Genomic DNA, 18,943 nt, shown 5'->3' with positions numbered 1-18,943 from the left:
AAAGATGTAACTCTGTGAGATGAATTAACAGAACACAGAGCAGTTTCTATGAAAGCTTCTTTCCAGTTTTGAACGGAAGATATTTCCTTTTTCTCCATAGCCCTCTATGGGGTCCAAATATCCCTTTGCCAATTCCACAAGAACAGCCTTATCGAAAGGCTTCTTGACGGGAAAGATATAACTCTGTGAGATGAATTAACAGAACACCGAGCAGTTTCTCAGAAAGCTTCTTTCCAGTTTTGAACGGACGGTATTTCCTTTTTCACCATAGCCCTCTATGCGCTTCCAAATATCACTTTGCCAATTCCTCAAGAACAGCCTTAGCGAAAGGATTCTTGAAGGGAAAGATGTAACTCTGTGAGATGAATTAACAAAACACAGAGCAGTTTCTCAGAAAGCTTCTTTCCAGTTTTGAACGGAAGATATTTCCTTTTGCTCCATAGCCCTCTAGGGGCTCCAAATATCCCTTTGCCAATTCCACAAGAACAGCCTTATCGAAAGGCTTCTTGAAGGGAAAGATATAACTCTGTGAGATGAATTAACAGAACACCTAGCAGTTTCTCAGAAAGCTTCTTTCCAGTTTTGAACGGAGGGTATTTCCTTTTTCACCATAGCCCTCTACGCGCTTCCAAATATCACTTTGCCAATTCCACAAGAACAGCCTTAGCGAAAGGATTCTTGAAGGGAAAGATGTAACTCTGTGAGATGAATTAACATAACACAGAGCAGTTTCTCAGAAAGCTTCTTCCCAGTTTTGAACGGAATATATTTCCTTTTTCACCGTGGCCCACTAAGGGCTTCCAAATATCACTTTGCCAATTCCAAAAGAACAGCCTTAGAGAAAGGCTTCTTGAAGAGAAAGATGTAACTCTGTGAGATGAATTAACAGAACATAGAGGGGTTTCTCTGAAAGCTTCTTTCCAGTTTTAAACGGAAGATATTTCCTTTTTCACCATAGCCCTCTAGGGGCTTCCAAATATCCCATTGCTAATTCCACAAGAACAGCCTTAGCGAAATGCTTCTTGAAGGGAAAGATGTAACTCTGTGAGATGAATTAACAGAACACAGAGCAGTTTCTCAGAACGGTTCTTTCCAGTTTTGAACGGAAGATATTTCCTTTTTCACCATAGCCTTCTATGGGCTTCCAAATATCCCTTTGCCAATTCCAGAAAAACAGCCTTAGCGAAAGGTTTCTTGACGGGAAAGATGTAACTCTGTGAGATGAATTAACAGAACACAGAGCAGTTTCTCAGAAAGCTTCTTTCCAGTTTTGAACGGAAGATATTTCCTTTTTCACCGTAGCCCTCTATGGGCTTCCAAATATCCCTTTGCCAATTCCACAAGAACAGCCTTAGCGAAATGTTTGTTGAAGGGAAAGATGTAACTCTGTGAGATGAATTAACAGAACACAGAGCAGTTTCTCAGAAAGCTTCTTTCCAGTTTTGAACGGAAGATATTTCCTTTTTCAGCGTAGCCCTCTATGGGCTTCCAAATATCCCTTTGCCAATTCCACAAGAACAGCCTTAGCGAAAGGCTTCTTGAAGGGAAAGATGTAACTCTGTGAGATGAATTAACAGAACACAGAGCAGTTTCTATGAAAGCTTCTTTCTAGTTTTGAACGGAAGATATTTCCTTTTTCTCCATAGCCCTCTATGGGCTTCCAAATATCCCTTTGCCAATTCCACAAGAACAGCCTTATCGAAAGGCTTCTTGAAGGGAAAGATATAACTCTGTGAGATGAATTAACAGAACACCGAGCAGTTTCTCAGAACGCTTCTTTCCAGTTTTGAACGGACGGTATTTCCTTTTTCACCATAGCCCTCTATGCGCTTCCAAATATCACTTTGCAAATTCCACAAGAACAGCCTTAGCGAAAGGCTTCTTGAAGAGAAAGATGTAACTCTGTGAGATGAATTAACAGAACACAGAGGGGTTTCTCTGAAAGCTTCTTTCCAGTTTTGAACGGAAGATATTTCCTTTTTCACCATAGCCCTCTACGGGCTTCCAAATATCCCTTTGCCAATTCCACAAGAACAGCCTTAGCGAAAGGCTTCTTGAAGGGAAAGTTGTAACACTGTGAGATGAATTAACAGAACACAGAGCAGTTTCTCAGAAAGATTCTTTCCAGTTTGGAACGGAAGATATTTCCTTTTTCACCATAGCCTTCTATTGGCTCCCAAATATCCCTTTGCCAATTACCCAAGAACAGCCTTAGTCAAAGGGTAATGGAAGGGAAAGATGTAACTCTGTGAGATGAATTAACAGAACACAGAGCAGTTTCTCAGAAAGCTTCTTTCCAGTTTTGAACGGAAGATATTTCCTTTTTCAACATAGCCCTCTAAGGGCTTCCAAATATCCCTTTGCCAATTCCAGAACAACAGCTTTAGCCAAAGGTTTCTTGAAGGGAAAGATGTAACTCTGTGAGATGAATTAACAGAACACAGAGCAGTTTCTATGAAAGCTTCTTTCCAGTTTTGAACGGAAGATATTTCCTTCTGCTCCATAGCCCTCTAGGGGCTTCCAAATATCCCTTTGCCAATTCCACAAGAACAGCCTTATCGAAAGGCTTCTTGAAGGGAAAGATATAACTCTGTGAGATGAATTAACAGAACACCGAGCAGTTTCTCAGAAAGCTTCTTTCCAGTTTTGAACGGAGGGTATTTCCTTTTTCACCATAGCCCTCTACGCGCTTCCAAATATCACTTTGCCAATTCCACAAGAACAGCCTTAGCGAAAGGATTCTTGAAGGGAAAGATGTAAATCTGTGAGATGAATTAACAGAACACAGAGCAGTTTCTCAGAAAGCTTCTTTCCAGTTTTGAACGGAAGATATTTCCTTTTTCATCATAGCCCTCTATGGGCTTCCAAATATCCCTTTGCCAATTCCACAAGAACAGCCTTAGCGAAAGGCTTCTTGAAGGGAAAGATGTAACTCTGTGAGATGAATTAACAGAACACAGAGCAGTTTCTCAGAAAGCTTCTTTCCAGTTTTGAACGGAAGGTATTTCGTTTTTCCCCATAGCCCTCTATGGGCTTCCAAATATCCCTTTGCCAATTCCACAAGAACAGCCTTAGCGAAAGGCTTCTTGAAGGGAAAGATGTAACTCTGTGAGATGAATTAACAGAACACAGAGCAGTTTCTATGAAAGCTTCTTTCCAGTTTTGAACGGACGGTATTTCCTTTTTCACCATAGCCCTCTATGCGCTTCCAAATATCACTTTGCCAATTCCACAAGAACAGCCTTAGCGAAAGGATTCTTGAAGGGAAAGATGTAACTCTGTGAGATGAATTAACAAAACACAGAACAGTTTCTCAGAAAGCTTCTTTCCAGTTTTGAACGGAAGATATTTCCTTTTTCACCATAGCCCTCTATGGGCTTCCAAATATCCCTTTGCCATTTCCACAACAACAGCCTTAGCGAAAGGCTTCTTGAAGGGAAAGATGTAACTCTGTGAGATGAATTAACAGAACACAGAGCAGTTTCTCAGAAAGCTTCTTTCCAGTTTTGAACGGAAGATATTTCCTTTTTCAACATAGCCCTCTATGGGCTTCCAAATATCCCTTTGCCAATGCCACAAGAACAGCCTTAGCGAAATGCTTCTTGAAGGGAAAGATGTAACTCTGTGAGATGAATTAACAGAACACAGAGCAGTTTCTCTGAACGCTTCTTTCCAGTTTTGAACGGAAGATAATTCCTTTTTCAACATAGCCCTCTATGGGCTTCCAAATATCCCTTTGCCAATTCCACAAGAACAGCCTCAGCGAAAGGCTTCTTGAAGGGAAAGATGTAACTCTGTGAGATGAATTAACAGAACACAGAGCAGTTTGTCAGAAAGCTTCTTTCCAGTTTTGAACAGAAGATATTTCCTTTTTCACTTCTGCCCTCTATGGGCTTCCAAATATCCCTTTGCCAATTCCACAAGAACAGCCTTATCGAAAGGCTTCTTGAAGGGAAAGATGTAACTCTGTGAGAAGAATTAACAGAACACAGAGCAGTTTCACAGAAAGCTTCTTTCCAGTTTTGAACGGGATATTTCCTTTTTCACCGTAGCCCTTTATGGCCTTCCAAATATCTCTTTGCCAATTCCACAAGAACAGCCTTAGCGAAAGGCTGGTTGAAGATAAAGATGTAACTCTGTGAGATGAATTAACAGAAAACAGAGCGGTTTCTCAGAAGGCTTCTTTCCAGTTTTGAACGGAAGATATTTCCTTTTTCACCATAGCCTTCTATGGGCTTCCAAATATCCCTTTGCCAATTCCACAAGAACAGCCTTAGCGAAAGGCTTCTTGAAGGGAAAGATGTAACTCTGTGAGATGAATTAACATAACACAGAGCAGTTTCTCAGAAAGCTTCTTTCCAGTTTTGAACTTAATATATTTCCTTTTTCACCGTGGCCCACTAAGGGCTTCCAAATATCACTTTGCCAATTCCAAAAGAACAGCCTTAGAGAAAGGCTTCTTGAAGAGAAAGATGTAACTCTGTGAGATGAATTAACAGAACATAGAGGGGTTTCTCTGAAAGCTTCTTTCCAGTTTTGAACGGAAGATATTTCCTTTTTCAGCGTAGCCCTCCATGGGCTTCCAAATATCCCTTTGCCAATTCCACAAGAACAGCCTTAGCGAAAGGCTTCTTGAAGAGAAAAATGTAACTCTGTGAGATGAATTAACAGAACACAGAGTAGTTTCTCAGAAAGCTTCTTTCCAGTTTTGAACGGAAGATATTTCCTTTTTCACCATAGCCCTCTATGGGCTTCCAAATATCCCTTTGCCAATTCCACAAGAACAGCCTTAGCGAAAGGCTTCTTGAAGGGAACGATGTAACTCTGTGAGATGAATTAACAGAACACAGAGCAGTTTCTCAGAAAGCTTCTTTCCAGTTTTGAACGGAAGATATTTCCTTTTTAACCATAGCCCTCTATGGGCTTCCAAATATCCCTTTGGCAATTCCACAAGAACAGCCTTAGCGAAAGGCTTCTTGAAGGGAGAGATGTAGCTCTGTGAGATGAGTTAACAGAACACAGAGCAGTTTCTCAGAAAGCTTCTTTCCTGTTATGAACGGAATATATTTCCTTTTTCACCATAGCCCTCTATGGGCGTCCAAATATCCCTTTGCCAATGCCACAGGAACAGCCTTAGCGAAATGCTACTTGAAGGGAAGATGTAACTTTGTGAGATGAATTAACAGAACACAGAGCAGTTTCTCAGAACGCTTCTTTCCAGTTTTGAACGGAAGATATTTCCTTTTTCACCAAAGCCCTCTATGGGCTTCCAAATATCCCTTTGCCAATTCCACAAGAACAGCCTTAGCGAAAGGCTTCTTGAAGGGAAAGATGTAACTCTGTGAGATGAATTAACAGAACACAGAGCAGTTTTTCAGAAAGCTTCTTTCCAGTTTTGAACGGAAGATATTTCCTTTTTCACCATAGCCCTCTATGGGCTTCCAAATATCCCTTTGCCAATGCCACAAGAAGAGCCTTAGCGAAAGGCTTCTTGAAGGGAAAGATGTAACTCTGTGAGATGAATTAACAGAACACAGAGCAGATTCTATGAAAGCTACTTTCCAGTTTGGAACGGAAGATATTTCCTTTTATTCCATAGCCCTCTATTGGCTTCCAAATATCCCCTTGCGAATTCCACAAGAACAGCCTTATCGAAAGGCTTCTTGAAGGGAAGGATATAACTCTTTGAGATGAATTAACAGAACACCGAGCAGTTTCTCAGAAAGCTTCTTTCCAGTTTTGAACGGACGATATTTCCTTTTTCATCATAGCCCTCTATGCGCTTCCAAATATCCCTTTGCCAATTTCACAAGAACAGCCTTAGCGAAAGGCTTCTTGAAGGGAAAGATGTAACTCTGTGAGATGAATTAACAAAACACAGAGCAGTTTCTCAGAAAGCTTCTTTCCAGTTTTGAACGGAAGATATTTCCTTTTTCACCATAGCCCTCTATGGGCTTCCAAATATCCCTTTGCCAATTCCACAAGAACAGCCTTAGCGAAAGGCTTCTTGAAGGGAAAGATGTAACTCTGTGAGATGAATTAACAGAACACAGAGCAGTTTCTCAGAAAGCTTCTTTCCAGTTTTCAACAGAAGATATTTCCTTTTTCACTATATCCCTCTATGGGCTTCCAAATATCCCTTTGCCAATTAAACAAGAACAGCCTTATCGAAAGGATTCTTGAAGGGAAGGATGTAACTCTGTGAGATGAATTAACAGAACACAGAGCAGTTTCTCTGAAAGCTTCTTTCCAGTTTTGAACGGAAGATATTTCCTTTTTCACCATAGCCCTATATGGGCTTCCAAATATCCCTTGGCCAATTCCAGAACAACAGCCTTAGCCAAAGGTTTCTTGAAGGGAAAGATGTAACTCTGTGAGATGAATTAACGGAAGACAGAGCAGTTTCTCAGAAAGCTTCTTTCCAGTTTTGAACGGAAGATATTTCCTTTTTCACCATAGCCCTCAATTCCACAAGAACAGCCTTAGCGAAAGGCTTCTTGAAGGGAAAGATGTAACTCTGTGAGATGAATTAACAGAACACAGAGCAGTTTCTCAGAACGCTTCTTTCCAGTTTTGAACGGAAGATATTTCCTTTTTCACCATAGCCCTCTATGGGCTTCCAAATATCCCTTTGCCAATTCCACAAGAACAGCCTCAGCGAAAGGCTTCTTGAAGGGAAAGATGTAACTCTGTGAGATGAATTAACAGAACACAGAGCAGTTTCTCAGAAAGCTTCTTTCCAGTTTTGAACAGAAGATATTTCCTTTTTCACTTCTGCCCTCTATGGGCTTCCAAATATCCCTTTGCCAATTCCACAAGAACAACCTTAGCGAAAGGCTTCTTGAAGGGAAAGATGTAACTCTGTGAGAAGAATTAACAGAACACAGAGCAGTTTCACAGAAAGCTTCTTTCCAGTTTTGAACGGGATATTTCCTTATTCACCGTAGCCCTTTATGGCCTTCCAAATATCTCTTTGCCAATTCCACAAGAACAGCTTTAGCGAAAGGCTTGTTGAAGATAAAGATGTCACTCTGTGAGATGAATTAACAGAACACAGAGCGGTTTCTCAGAAGGCTTCTTTCCAGTTTTTAACGGAAGATATTTCCTTTTTCACCATAGCCCTCTATGGGCTTCCAAATATCCCTTTGCCAATTCCACAAGAACAGCCTTAGCGAAAGGCTTCTTGAAGGGAAAGATGTAACACTGTGAGATGAATTAACAGAACACAGAGCAGTTTCTATGAAAGCTTCTTTCCAGTTTTGAACGGAAGATATTTCCTTTTTCTCCATAGCCCTCTATGGGCTTCCAAATATCCCTTTGCCAATTCCACAAGAACAGCCTTATCGAAAGGCTTCTTGAAGGGAAAGATATAACTCTGTGAGATGAATTAACAGAACACCGAGCAGTTTCTCAGAAAGCTTCTTTCCAGTTTTGAACGGACGGTATTTCCTTTTTCACCATAGCCCTCTATGCGCTTCCAAATATCACTTTGCCAATTCCTCAAGAACAGCCTTAGCGAAAGGATTCTTGAAGGGAAAGATGTAACTCTGTGAGATGAATTAACAAAACACAGAGCAGTTTCTCAGAAAGCTTCTTTCCAGTTTTGAACGGAAGATATTTCCTTTTTCACCATAGCCCTCTATGGGCTTCCAAATATCCCTTTGCCAATTCCACAAGAACAGCCTTAGCGAAAGGCTTCTTGAAGGGAAAGATGTAACTCTGTGAGATGAATTAACAGAACACAGAGCAGTTTCTCATAAAGCTTCTTTCCAGTTTTGAACGGAAGATATTTCCTTTTTCACCATAGCCCTATATGGGCTTCCAAATATCCCTTTGCCAATGCACAAGAACAGCCTTAGCGAAATGCTTCTTGAAGGGAAAGATGTAACTCTGTGAGATGAATTAACAGAACACAGAGCAGTTTCTCAAAATGCTTCTTTCCAGTTTTGAACGGAAGCTATTTCCTTTTTCACCATAGCCCTCTAAAGGCTTCCAAATATCCCTTTGCCAATTCCAAAAGAACAGCCTCAGCGAAAGGCTTCTTGAAGGGAAAGATGTAACTCTGTGAGATGAATTAACAGAACACAGAGCAGTTTCTCAGAAAGCTTCTTTCCAGTTTTGAACAGAAGATATTTACTTTTTCACTTCTGCCCTCTATGGGCTTCCAAATATCCCTTTGCCAATTCCACAAGAACAGCCTTATCGAAAGGCTTCTTGAAGGGAAAGATGTAACTCTGTGAGAAGAATTAACAGAACACAGAGCAGTTTCACAGAAAGCTTCTTTCCAGTTTTGAACGGGATATTTCCTTTTTCACCGTAGCCCTTTATGGGCTTCCAAATATCCCATTGCCAATTCCACAAGAACAGCCTTAGCGAAAGGCTTGTTGAAGATAAAAATGTAACTCTGTGAGATGAATTAACAGAACACCGAGCAGTTTCTCAGAAGGCTTCTTTCCAGTTTTGAACGGAAGATATTTCCTTTTTCAAAATAGCCTTCTATGGGCTTCCAAATATCCCTTTGCCAATTCCACAAGAACGGCCTTAGCGAAAGGCTTCTTGAAGGGAAAGATGTAACTGTGTGAGATGATTTAACAGAACACAGAACAGTTTCTCAGAAAGCATCTTTCCAGTTTTGAACGGAAGATATTTCCTTTTTCCCCATAGACATCTATGGGCTTCCAAATATCCCTTTGCCAATTCCACAAGAACAGCCTTAGCGAAAGGCTTCTTGAAGGGAGAGATGTAGCTCTGTGAGATGAATTAACAGAACACAGAGCAGTTTCTCAGAAAGCTTCTTTCCAGTTTTGAAAGGAATATATTTCCTTTTTCACCATAGCCCACTATGGGCTTCCAAATATCACTTTGCCAATTCCACAAGAACAGCCTTAGCGAACGGCTTCTTTAAGAGAAAGATGTAACTCTGTGAGATGAATTAAGAGAACACAGAGGGGTTTCTCTGAAAGCTTCTTTCCAGTTTTGAACGGAAGATATTTCCTTTTTCACCATAGCCCTCTAAGGGCTTCCAAATATCCCTTTGCCAATTCCACAAGAACAGCCTTAGCGAAAGGTTTCTTGAATGGAAAGATGTAACTCAGTGAGATGAATTAACAGAACACAGAGCAGTATCTCAGAAAGATTCTTTCCAGTTTTGAAAGGAATATATTTCCTTTTTCACCATAGCCCTCTATGGGCTTCCAAATATCCCTTTGCCAATTCCACAAGAACAGCCTTAGCGAACGGCTTCTTTAAGAGAAAGATGTAACTCTGTGAGATGAATTAAGAGAACACAGAGGGGTTTCTCTGAAAGCTTCTTTCCTGTTTTGAACGGAAGATATTTCCTTTTTCACCATAGCCTTCTATTGGCTCCCAAATATCCCTTTGCCAATTACACAAGAACAGCCTTAGTCAAAGGGTAATGAAGGGAAAGATGTAACTCTGTGAGATGAATTAACAGAACACAGAGCAGTTTTTCAGAAAGCTTCTTTCCAGTTTTGAACGGAAGATATTTCCTTTTTCACCATAGCCCTCTATGGGCTTCCAAATATCCCTTTGCCAATTCCAGAACAACAGCTTTAGCCATAGGTTTCTTGAAGGAAAAGATGTAACTCTGTGAGATGAATTAACAGAAGACAGAGCAGTTTCTCAGAAAGCTTCTTTCCAGTTTTGAACGGAAGATACTTCCTTTTTCACCATAGCCCTCTATGGGATTCCAAATATCCCTTTGCCAATTCCACAAGAACAGCCTTAGCGAAAGGCTTCTTGAAGGGAAAGATGTAACTCTGTGAGATGAATTAACAGAACACAGAGCAGTTTCTCAGAAAGCTTCTTTCCAGGTTGAAGGGAAGATATTTCCTTTTTCACCATAGCACTCTATGGGCTTCCAAATATCCCTTTGCCAATTCCACTAGAACAGCCTTAGCGAAAGGCTTCTTGAAGGGAAAGATGTAACTCTGTGAGATGAATTAACAGAACACAGAGCAGTTTCTATGAAAGCTTCTTTCCAGTTTTGAACGGAAGATATTTCCTTTTGCTCCATAGCCCTCTATGGGCTTCCAAATATCCCTTTGCCAATTCCACAAGAACAGCCTTATCGAAAGGATTCTTGAAGGGAAAGATATAACTCTGTGAGATGAATTAACAGAACACCGAGCAGTTTCTCAGAAAGCTTCTTTCCAGTTTTGAACGGAGGGTATTTCCTTTTTCACCATAGCCCTCTATGCGCTTCCAAATATCACTTTGCAAATTCCGCAAGAACAGCCTTAGCGAAAGGATTCTTGAAGGGAAAGATGTAACTCTGTGAGATGAATTAACAAAACACAGAGCAGTTTCTCAGAAAGCTTCTTTCCAGTTTTGAACGGAAGATATTTCCTTTTTCACCATAGCCCTCTATGGGCTTCCAAATATCCCTTTGCCAATTCCACAAGAACAGCCTTAGCGAAAGGCTTCTTGAAGGGAAAGATGTAACTCTGTGAGATGAATTAACAGAACACAGAGCAGTTTCTCAGAAAGCTTCTTTCCAGTTTTGAACGTAAGATATTTCGTTTTTCACCATAGCCCTCTATGGGCTTCCAAATATCCCTTTGCCAATTCCACAAGAACAGCCTTAGCGAAAGGCTTCTTGAAGGGAAAGATGTAACTCTGTGAGATGAATTAACAGAACACAGAGCAGTTTCTCAGAAAGCTTCTTTCCAGTTTTGAACGGAAGATATTTCCTTTTTCAGCGTAGCCCACTATGGGCTTCCAAATATCACTTTGCCAATTCCACAAGAACAGCCTTAGCGAAAGCCTTCTTGAAGAGAAAGATGTAACTCTGTGAGATGAATTAACAGAAAACAGAGGGGTTTCTCTGAAAGCTTCTTTCCAGTTTTGAACGGAAGATATTTCCTTTTTCACCATAGACCTCTAAGGGCTTCCAAATATCCCTTTGCCAATTCCACAAGAACAGCCTTAGCGAAAGGCTTCTTGAAGGGAAAGTTGTAACACTGTGAGATGTATTAACAGAACACAGAGCAGTTTCTCAGAAAGATTCTTTCCAGTTTTGAACGGAAGATATTTCCTTTTTCACCATAGCCTTCTATTGGCTCCCAAATATCCCTTTGCCAATTACACAAGAACAGCCTTAGTCAAAGGGTAATGGAAGGGAAAGATGTAACTCTGTGAGATGAATTAACAGAACACAGAGCAGTTTCTCAGAAAGCTTCTTTCCAGTTTTGAACGGAAGATATTTCCTTTTTCACCATAGCCCTCTATGGGCTTCCAAATATCCCTTTGCCAATTCCAGAACAACAGCTTTAGCCATAGGTTTCTTGAAGGGAAAGATGTAACTCTGTGAGATGAATTAACAGAAGACAGAGCAGTTTCTCAGAAAGCTTCTTTCCAGTTTTGAACGGAAGATATTTCCTTTTTCACCATAGCCCTCTATGGGCTTCCAAATATCCCTTTGCCAATTCCACAAGAACAGCCTTAGCGAAAGGCTTCTTGGAGGGAAAGATGTAACTCTGTGAGATGAATTAGCAGAACACAGAGCAGTTTCTCAGAAAGCTTCTTTCCAGTTTTGAAGGGAAGATATTTCCTTTTTCACCATAGCACTCTATGGGCTTCCAAATATCCCTTTGCCAATTCCACAAGAACAGCCTTAGCGAAAAGCTTCTTGAAGGGAAAGATGTAACTCTGTGAGATGAATTAACAGAACACAGAGCAGTTTTTATGAAAGCTTCTTTCCAGTTTTGAACGGAAGATATTTCCTTTTGCTCCATAGCCCTCTCTGGGCTTCCAAATATCCCTTTGCCAATTCCACAAGAACAGCCTTATCGAAAGGATTCTTGAAGGGAAAGATATAACTCTGTGAGATGAATTAACAGAACACCGAGCAGTTTCTCAGAAAGCTTCTTTCCAGTTTTGAACGGAGGGTATTTCCTTTTTCACCATAGCCCTCTATGCGCTTCCAAATATCACTTTGCCAATTCCACAAGAACAGCCTTAGCGAAAGGATTCTTGAAGGGAAAGATGTAACTCTGTGATATGAATTAAAAAAACACAGAACAGTTTCTCAGAAAGCTTCTTTCCAGTTTTGAACGGAAGATATTTCCTTTTTCACCATAGCCCTCTATGGGCTTCCAAATATCCCTTTGCCAATTCCACAAGAACAGCCTTAGCGAAAGGATTCTTGAAGGGAAAGATGTAACTCTGTGAGATGAATTAACAGAACACAGAGAAGTTTCTCAGAAAGCTTCTTTCCAGTTTTGAACGGAAGATATTTCGTTTTTCACCATAGCCCTCTATGGGCTTCCAAATATCCCTTTGCCAATTCCAAAAGAACAGCCTTAGCGAAAGGATTCTTGAAGGGAAAGATGTAACTCTGTGAGATGAATTAACAAAACACAGAGCAGTTTCTCTGAAAGCTTCTTTCCAGTTTTGAACGGAAGATATTTCCTTTTTCTCCATAGCCCTCTATGGGCTTCCAAATATCCCTTTGCCAATTCCACAAGAACAGCCTTATCGAAAGGCTTCTTGAAGGGAACGATATAACTCTGTGAGATGAATTAACAGAACACCGAGCAGTTTCTCAGAAAGCTTCTTTCCAGTTTTGAACGGACGGTATTTCCTTTTTCACCATAGCCCTCTATGCGCTTCCAAATATCACTTTGCCAATTCCTCAAGAACAGCCTTAGCGAAAGGATTCTTGAAGGGAAAGATGTAACTCTGTGAGATGAATTAACAAAACACAGAGCAGTTTCTCAGAAAGCTTCTTTCCAGTTTTGAACGGAAGATATTTCCTTTTTCACCATAGCCCTCTATGGGCTTCCAAATATCCCTTTGCCAATTCCACAAGAACAGCCTTAGCGAAAGGCTTCTTGAAGGGAAAGATGTAACTCTGTGAGATGAATTAACAGAACACAGAGCAGTTTCTCAGAAAGCTTCTTTCCAGTTTTGAACGGAAGATATTTCCTTTTTCACCATAGCCCTCTATGGGCTTCCAAATATCCCTTTGCCAATGCACAAGAACAGCCTTAGCCAAATGCTTCTTGAAGGGAAAGATGTAACTCTGTGAGATGAATTAACAGAACACAGAGCAGTTTCTCAGAATGCTTCTTTCCAGTTTTGAACGGAAGCTATTTCCTTTTTCACCATAGCCCTCTAAGGGCTTCCAAATATCCCTTTGCCAATTCCAAAAGAACAGCCTCAGCGAAAGGCTTCTTGAAGGGAAAGATGTAACTCTGTGAGATGAATTAACAGAACACAGAGCAGTTTCTCAGAAAGCTTCTTTCCAGTTTTGAACAGAAGATATTTACTTTTTCACTTCTGCCCTCTATGGGCTTCCAAATATCCCTTTGCCAATTCCACAAGAACAGCCTTATCGAAAGGCTTCTTGAAGGGAAAGATGTAACTCTGTGAGAAGAATTAACAGAACACAGAGCAGTTTCACAGAAAGCTTCTTTCCAGTTTTGAACGGGATATTTCCTTTTTCACCGTAGCCCTTTATGGGCTTCCAAATATCCCATTGCCAATTCCACAAGAACAGCCTTAGCGAAAGGCTTGTTGAAGATAAAAATGTAACTCTGTGAGATGAATTAACAGAACACCGAGCAGTTTCTCAGAAGGCTTCTTTCCAGTTTTGAACGGAAGATATTTCCTTTTTCAAAATAGCCTTCTATGGGCTTCCAAATATCCCTTTGCCAATTCCACAAGAACGGCCTTAGCGAAAGGCTTCTTGAAGGGAAAGATGTAACTGTGTGAGATGATTTAACAGAACACAGAACAGTTTCTCAGAAAGCTTCTTTCCAGTTTTGAACGGAAGATATTTCCTTTTTCCCCATAGACATCTATGGGCTTCCAAATATCCCTTTGCCAATTCCACAAGAACAGCCTTAGCGAAAGGCTTCTTGAAGGGAGAGATGTAGCTCTGTGAGATGAATTAACAGAACACAGAGCAGTTTCTCAGAAAGCTTCTTTCCAGTTTTGAACGGAAGATATTTCCTTTTTCAGCGTAGCCCACTATGGGCTTCCAAATATCACTTTGCCAATTCCACAAGAACAGCCTTAGCGAAAGCCTTCTTGAAGAGAAAGATGTAACTCTGTGAGATGAATTAACAGAAAACAGAGGGGTTTCTCTGAAAGCTTCTTTCCAGTTTTGAACGGAAGATATTTCCTTTTTCACCATAGACCTCTAAGGGCTTCCAAATATCCCTTTGCCAATTCCACAAGAACAGCCTTAGCGAAAGGCTTCTTGAAGGGAAAGTTGTAACACTGTGAGATGTATTAACAGAACACAGAGCAGTTTCTCAGAAAGATTCTTTCCAGTTTTGAACGGAAGATATTTCCTTTTTCACCATAGCCTTCTATTGGCTCCCAAATATCCCTTTGCCAATTACACAAGAACAGCCTTAGTCAAAGGGTAATGGAAGGGAAAGATGTAACTCTGTGAGATGAATTAACAGAACACAGAGCAGTTTCTCAGAAAGCTTCTTTCCAGTTTTGAACGGAAGATATTTCCTTTTTCACCATAGCCCTCTATGGGCTTCCAAATATCCCTTTGCCAATTCCAGAACAACAGCTTTAGCCATAGGTTTCTTGAAGGGAAAGATGTAACTCTGTGAGATGAATTAACAGAAGACAGAGCAGTTTCTCAGAAAGCTTCTTTCCAGTTTTGAACGGAAGATATTTCCTTTTTCACCATAGCCCTCTATGGGCTTCCAAATATCCCTTTGCCAATTCCACAAGAACAGCCTTAGCGAAAGGCTTCTTGGAGGGAAAGATGTAACTCTGTGAGATGAATTAGCAGAACACAGAGCAGTTTCTCAGAAAGCTTCTTTCCAGTTTTGAAGGGAAGATATTTCCTTTTTCACCATAGCACTCTATGGGCTTCCAAATATCCCTTTGCCAATTCCACAAGAACAGCCTTAGCGAAAAGCTTCTTGAAGGGAAAGATGTAACTCTGTGAGATGAATTAACAGAACACAGAGCAGTTTTTATGAAAGCTTCTTTCCAGTTTTGAACGGAAGATATTTCCTTTTGCTCCATAGCCCTCTATGGGCTTCCAAATATCCCTTTGCCAATTCCACAAGAACAGCCTTATCGAAAGGATTCTTGAAGGGAAAGATATAACTCTGTGAGATGAATTAACAGAACACCGAGCAGTTTCTCAGAAAGCTTCTTTCCAGTTTTGAACGGAGGGTATTTCCTTTTTCACCATAGCCCTCTATGCGCTTCCAAATATCACTTTGCCAATTCCACAAGAACAGCCTTAGCGAAAGGATTCTTGAAGGGAAAGATGTAACTCTGTGATATGAATTAAAAAAACACAGAACAGTTTCTCAGAAAGCTTCTTTCCAGTTTTGAACGGAAGATATTTCCTTTTTCACCATAGCCCTCTATGGGCTTCCAAATATCCCTTTGCCAATTCCACAAGAACAGCCTTAGCGAAAGGATTCTTGAAGGGAAAGATTTAACTCTGTGAGATGAATTAACAGAACACAGAGAAGTTTCTCAGAAAGCTTCTTTCCAGTTTTGAACGGAAGATATTTCGTTTTTCACCATAGCCCTCTATGGGCTTCCAAATATCCCTTTGCCAATTCCAAAAGAACAGCCTTAGCGAAAGGATTCTTGAAGGGAAAGATGTAACTCTGTGAGATGAATTAACAAAACACAGAGCAGTTTCTCTGAAAGCTTCTTTCCAGTTTTGAACGGAAGATATTTCCTTTTTCTCCATAGCCCTCTATGGGCTTCCAAATATCCCTTTGCCAATTCCACAAGAACAGCCTTATCGAAAGGCTTCTTGAAGGGAACGATATAACTCTGTGAGATGAATTAACAGAACACCGAGCAGTTTCTCAGAAAGCTTCTTTCCAGTTTTGAACGGACGGTATTTCCTTTTTCACCATAGCCCTCTATGCGCTTCCAAATATCACTTTGCCAATTCCTCAAGAACAGCCTTAGCGAAAGGATTCTTGAAGGGAAAGATGTAACTCTGTGAGATGAATTAACAAAACACAGAGCAGTTTCTCAGAAAGCTTCTTTCCAGTTTTGAACGGAAGATATTTCCTTTTTCACCATAGCCCTCTATGGGCTTCCAAATATCCCTTTGCCAATTCCACAAGAACAGCCTTAGCGAAAGGCTTCTTGAAGGGAAAGATGTAACTCTGTGAGATGAATTAACAGAACACAGAGCAGTTTCTCAGAAAGCTTCTTTCCAGTTTTGAACGGAAGATATTTCCTTTTTCACCATAGCCCTCTATGGGCTTCCAAATATCCCTTTGCCAATGCACAAGAACAGCCTTAGCCAAATGCTTCTTGAAGGGAAAGATGTAACTCTGTGAGATGAATTAACAGAACACAGAGCAGTTTCTCAGAATGCTTCTTTCCAGTTTTGAACGGAAGCTATTTCCTTTTTCACCATAGCCCTCTAAGGGCTTCCAAATATCCCTTTGCCAATTCCAAAAGAACAGCCTCAGCGAAAGGCTTCTTGAAGGGAAAGATGTAACTCTGTGAGATGAATTAACAGAACACAGAGCAGTTTCTCAGAAAGCTTCTTTCCAGTTTTGAACAGAAGATATTTACTTTTTCACTTCTGCCCTCTATGGGCTTCCAAATATCCCTTTGCCAATTCCACAAGAACAGCCTTATCGAAAGGCTTCTTGAAGGGAAAGATGTAACTCTGTGAGAAGAATTAACAGAACACAGAGCAGTTTCACAGAAAGCTTCTTTCCAGTTTTGAACGGGATATTTCCTTTTTCACCGTAGACCTTTATGGGCTTCCAAATATCCCATTGCCAATTCCACAAGAACAGCCTTAGCGAAAGGCTTGTTGAAGATAAAAATGTAACTCTGTGAGATGAATTAACAGAACACCGAGCAGTTTCTCAGAAGGCTTCTTTCCAGTTTTGAACGGAAGATATTTCCTTTTTCAAAATAGCCTTCTATGGGCTTCCAAATATCCCTTTGCCAATTCCACAAGAACGGCCTTAGCGAAAGGCTTCTTGAAGGGAAAGATGTAACTGTGTGAGATGATTTAACAGAACACAGAACAGTTTCTCAGAAAGCTTCTTTCCAGTTTTGAACGGAAGATATTTCCTTTTTCCCCATAGACATCTATGGGCTTCCAAATATCCCTTTGCCAATTCCACAAGAACAGCCTTAGCGAAAGGCTTCTTGAAGGGAGAGATGTAGCTCTGTGAGATGAATTAACAGAACACAGAGCAGTTTCTCAGAAAGCTTCTTTCCAGTTTTGAACGGAAGATATTTCCTTTTTCAGCGTAGCCCACTATGGGCTTCCAAATATCACTTTGCCAATTCCACAAGAACAGCCTTAGCGAAAGCCTTCTTGAAGAGAAAGATGTAACTCTGTGAGATGAATTAACAGAAAACAGAGGGGTTTCTCTGAAAGCTTCTTTCCAGTTTTGAACGGAAGATATTTCCTTTTTCACCATAGACCTCTAAGGGCTTCCAAATATCCCTTTGCCAATTCCACAAGAACAGCCTTAGCGAAAGGCTTCTTGAAGGGAAAGTTGTAACACTGTGAGATGTATTAACAGAACACAGAGCAGTTTCTCAGAAAGATTCTTTCCAGTTTTGAACGGAAGATATTTCCTTTTTCACCATAGCCTTCTATTGGCTCCCAAATATCCCTTTGCCAATTACACAAGAACAGCCTTAGTCAAAGGGTAATGGAAGGGAAAGATGTAACTCTGTGAGATGAATTAACAGAACACAGAGCAGTTTCTCAGAAAGCTTCTTTCCAGTTTTGAACGGAAGATATTTCCTTTTTCACCATAGCCCTCTATGGGCTTCCAAATATCCCTTTGCCAATTCCAGAACAACAGCTTTAGCCATAGGTTTCTTGAAGGGAAAGATGTAACTCTGTGAGATGAATTAACAGAAGACAGAGCAGTTTCTCAGAAAGCTTCTTTCCAGTTTTGAACGGAAGATATTTCCTTTTTTACCATAGCCCTCTATGGGCTTCCAAATATCCCTTTGCCAATTCCACAAGAACAGCCTTAGCGAAAGGCTTCTTGGAGGGAAAGATGTAACTCTGTGAGATGAATTAGCAGAACACAGAGCAGTTTCTCAGAAAGCTTCTTTCCAGTTTTGAAGGGAAGATATTTCCTTTTTCACCATAGCACTCTATGGGCTTCCAAATATCCCTTTGCCAATTCCACAAGAACAGCCTTAGCGAAAAGCTTCTTGAAGGGAAAGATGTAACTGTGTGAGATGAATTAACAGAACACAGAGCAGTTTTTATGAAAGCTTCTTTCCAGTTTTGAACGGAAGATATTTCCTTTTGCTCCATAGCCCTCTATGGGCTTCCAAATATCCCTTTGCCAATTCCACAAGAACAGCCTTATCGAAAGGATTCTTGAAGGGAAAGATATAACTCTGTGAGATGAATTAACAGAACACCGAGCAGTTTCTCAGAAAGCTTCTTTCCAGTTTTGAACGGAGGGTATTTCCTTTTTCACCATAGCCCTCTATGCGCTTCCAAATATCACTTTGCCAATTCCACAAGAACAGCCTTAGCGAAAGGATTCTTGAAGGGAAAGATGTAACTCTGTGATATGAATTAAAAAAACACAGAACAGTTTCTCAGAAAGCTTCTTTCCAGTTTTGAACGGAAGATATTTCCTTTTTCACCATAGCCCTCTATGGGCTTCCAAATATCCCTTTGCCAATTCCACAAGAACAGCCTTAGCGAAAGGATTCTTGAAGGGAAAGATGTAACTCTGTGAGATGAATTAACAGAACACAGAGAAGTTTCTCAGAAAGCTTCTTTCCAGTTTTGAACGGAAGATATTTCGTTTTTCACCATAGCCCTCTATGGGCTTCCAAATATCCCTTTGCCAATTCCAAAAGAACAGCCTTAGCGAAAGGATTCTTGAAGGGAAAGATGTAACTCTGTGAGATGAATTAACAAAACACAGAGCAGTTTCTCTGAAAGCTTCTTTCCAGT

The sequence above is a fragment of the Chlorocebus sabaeus genome, chromosome 1 (genome assembly GCF_047675955.1).
Source record: "Chlorocebus sabaeus isolate Y175 chromosome 1, mChlSab1.0.hap1, whole genome shotgun sequence".
Classification (NCBI taxonomy): domain Eukaryota; kingdom Metazoa; phylum Chordata; class Mammalia; order Primates; family Cercopithecidae; genus Chlorocebus; species Chlorocebus sabaeus.
Note: the sequence above shows the minus strand (reverse complement) of the source record.